The following is a 4,340-nucleotide window of genomic DNA, read 5'->3' as shown; positions in this document are numbered from 1 at the left end:
TTGCAAGTATATAACAGAGAAATAATTTGATGGGAGTTATCATCTCATAGCTTCTGTGAGAAATGATTCAAACTGCAAACTAATTCTTGATATTAGTCAATATATTGACACTATACACATGAACAAGTAAAATTAAAATGTACTTTTATATATTTTTCAACAATGTATTTTTGGAATTTTATAATCTGTAAAGTACATGACAGCTACTATATTGTAACTGTATTAATTCAAATCCTGATTCTTTTCATTGATATTTAGAATGTGTATCATCTCTGTTACTTCCTGAACCCCTCTACCTGTTAGGCCTAGACAACAGGAAGTGGGAAGGGTTGCTATTGGGACATGTACAAATACCAGCAGTGGATCAGAGAGGAGTATAGATGAGGAAGGCCAAGTGCTGCAGACAACAGCAACTTTTCTAAAGAAGCCTAAAATTATTAAGGGATATGTATGTGCTTTCTCTCTCTGATATGCAAAACTTAGGTCAGACCAATGGTCTGTGCAGTTTCATTCCTTGAATGAGACATGGCGTGGGTTACAGAGAAAATCACAGGGTCCTAGTCCTGTTAGGTTATACCTTATCTACAAAAGTTGAAGGGATGCAACTTGGGGTCCTTCGTGTGGGTAAAATAGAGTTCTATGTGCCATAAGTATTAATATTAGCATTTTGTCTCTGAACATATAGATAGGACCTAATATGGACAAAAATCTTTTATTCTGCTACACTATAATTCAGATTGTCTTTGTAGTACTCCATCTAAGGTGCAAACTGAAACAAAAAAAGTGCTAGCTCTACTCTCTACCCCACCCGCAAGCGTGATAGAAAATATTCAATAAATTGAATAGATTATTTAGATCCTATCTTGACTATCATTACAGTGCCAGAAGAGGCTTGGTTTTGCTTCATTTTTAGTTAGGAAGTTCCTTTCTCCTTCTGTCTCTTCTCTCCTGCTTCTTTCCCTTCTTTATTTCTTTCTATTGAACATATATCATATTGAAAACAGTTTGTTTTATTGTACTGTTCAATGAATACAGCTGCCGTTTATTTTTTCTTTAGCTAACACCTTTCCCATATGTCAGTGCACATGTAAGTAGAAATATTATTTTACATAGTTTTAATATGTGGATATTGGTTAAGATTCCCAGTATTTCTCATTTCTTCCCTTTTATCCTTATGTTTACTGTAGTGTATGTTTTAACTCAGTTTCCTAATCTATTTTAAAATTTCTCCATCCCCCAGATTTCACCTATCTTTGGGAAGATATTTAGAACTTTCTTAATATTTCACTTTTGGAGAGCATCTAATGTTATTATTTTTCATGCCAAGATATTGCTGAAGGCCTTATTTGAAGTTGGATGGTAAGAAAAGTAGGAATTTCCATTCTAGGGAAACTAAGGTGATAAACAGTAAGCAATAACACTAACATGGGTTTAATTTAAAAGAAGTAAGAAGGGAATTGAATAGTCATCTGAGAAAGGGACGTTTATTTGCCTAATATCCCATGAAATCATTCAGCACTATGGTAAGCTATTGAGATATTTATTGTTCACTACTGGGGATTAAACTCAGAAGATCATCAGCAAAGATAAACCAATTGTAATGTTTTTCTAAAGTGAAAGTAATCTCTTTGTATTACTCTTAGTGAGAAAATAATGAAAAGAACATTGTTATCTGCTATATAATTTGATTAATTATCTGAATTCAAAAGAGGTTCTGATAAGAAACAGGACTAGACAGATAATTTCATTTTAGAAACTGCATTAATGTCTGCCTTTGTACAGTTAAGCACAGTGATGCATTCTAAGGGCCAATTCTCCTATATTTTTAGATTAGATAATGTTAAAAACTCTTGTCAGAAAGCAAGACCATCAAGTTTTAAATTCACATCAGAATTTCTATTTGTTCTTTAGTTATATACAAATGTATTTGTGCTTTTGATTCATTACAATATTAAATCATCAGTTACCACGGTGAATCTCTAATTTAGAGTAATAATACAAATAAAAATACTAAAATATGATGCACTCATCTCTGGATACTGAGCTATTCTTTATCAAATTAAGTGAGAATTTATATTATAAATTTATAACTTGATAGAAACCTTAACGTTTTAATTATTTATAGAGGCTTTAAAATAAAATGTTTATAAATTCTTGAGTAACCTGACAGGTTAACTATGAAATTGCTATATGCAGCTAGAAGTAGCAAACCAAAGCTGACTAATCTTTCCTATAACAAGACAGATTTTCATTGACTGTGCCTTGTTCATCCTCCCACTTGCAATGTCTTTCCTCCATCTGCTATACGCTGAAATCCCACCCATTTCAGGTTTTTAACATGTTATCTCTTCTATAAAACATATATTGTTCCATTCAACCTGTTGTAATATCTTATCTCAGAACCCACAAATATTTTAGTGTATTTTTCATAGAGGAACATTTATATTCTAGCTTAGCTTATGTTTATTTATGTACTTATCTAACTTCCCTCCCCCAATGTATTTTTGATTGTATTACTTTGTCTTCTATCTTGTTGACCTTATTCCCTACAACAACCTCTTTGCCCCTACTCAGTTTTGGAATTGAATTGCTAAATTTTAGAAGATTGTAACATTTTAAAAATATTATTTCCATACATGGTAAATGATGCTTGTGCATTTTATACAGAAATATTCATTTTAGCAGACTTAAAATATTAACAGTAATTCTACTTATATATTCTTTGGAGAAAGCACTAAATCTTAGGGTTATTATCAAAAAATTTTAATGTAGTATCAATTTTCTATTTTACTTTTAATTCACAGAGTTACTGATTTAAAACAATGGAAATATTGTCTTTTTTTAAAGCCCCTCAATGGTTAAATTATGGTATTTTCCTCTGCATCCCTTGCATGTAAGAAAAATTATATTTTATAGAACTAGATTTTAAGTGGTAGACACACAAAATAACTTCAAAGTCTCTTTTAAAAATATCTATTTTATTTTCTCTTTTTAATTAAAAACATAAATGGCCTTTCATTAGCATGCAGAAGCTATTCTAATCCATTGAAATTTTATTTTTATATTTATTTAAACATCTACTGTACATGACAAAATATATTTCTGTGGCTGCATTTCATAATTTTTTGAAGTAGGATTATTGTTTTATTTAAAATACTTTTCTAGTGACAAAGGAATACCTTTTAACATAGATTTCTTTTAAATATTAGGCTATTTCATTTCATACTACCTGATTGGTTTAATAACCTGATATGACAAATATAAAGTACAAATAATTTCTTCAAGTGTAATTGATCCAGAATAATAAAAGGAATGGTGGTATTCTTTCATGTGATATTGTTTGTTTTTCTGGGTGTGTTACTTGGCTATATTATAAATTTTGTATCACTTGAAATTATATAATGGCTGAGCTAACTCACACAAGTTAAGATCAGATATTGTTTCATGACAATATATATAGCAAAAAAGATCTGACAAAACTTTTTGTTAGGTTTCATACATATTTGTCTCAATTTGTCATGAAAGTATGTCCTCACTTTTACACTGGACAGCTGGTTTTATGGCCTGGTATGTTGCTTTCTAGAATGAAATCCATTTTAATGTAAAAATACTCAAGTGTAAATCTTACTTGCTATTATTCAGTTTGTTACTACCCTTATTTCTCAAAATAGGCCTTTAATTTTGACTGTCTTTAATAACTACATCATTTGAAAATTAAGGAAACTCATTTGCTCCTTCTATAAATAACCATGCAATTACTCTATTAAAAGACTGTATAAAATGTTCAGTAATGACGCACAGAAACAAGTTAACACTATTTTCTTAGCCAGTGTATCTCAATAGTGAGAGAAAACATAACAATAGTCATTTTGTTAATCTAGCATTAATTTGTGTTTTCAACAACTGTTAGAATTGAGAATCACAATTTGTAGGTTTCGTAATTAATAGTTCCATATCAGGAAGTGAAAAACTAAATGATTACCTTCATATTTAAAAAAAAGCAACTTAAATATTACATTCTTCCTAAATAGAAATATCAGACACATTTTTACAAAAGACTACTAAGTCTCTCCTTACATTTCATATGTATATATAATGCATGTATAATACCACTGAATTTATTTTCAAGTAAAATAGACATATGATATTCAAATTATTATTATTACTATAACTCAAACAACTCAAAAAATGTGCACCAGGAAAAGTAAGTCTTCCTTCTATCCCATGGCCTAATTACCCAGATATCCTCCTCAGAAATATCACTGTTATTTATTGTTCTAGAGATAATCTATGCATATACAGATCTATACATATATATTCCTACATTATTCATGTAGAGA

This window comes from Physeter macrocephalus, chromosome 6 (genome assembly GCF_002837175.3).
Source record: "Physeter macrocephalus isolate SW-GA chromosome 6, ASM283717v5, whole genome shotgun sequence".
Classification (NCBI taxonomy): domain Eukaryota; kingdom Metazoa; phylum Chordata; class Mammalia; order Artiodactyla; family Physeteridae; genus Physeter; species Physeter macrocephalus.
The sequence above is the reverse complement of the archived record's forward strand: the minus strand, read 5'-3'. Positions refer to the sequence as shown.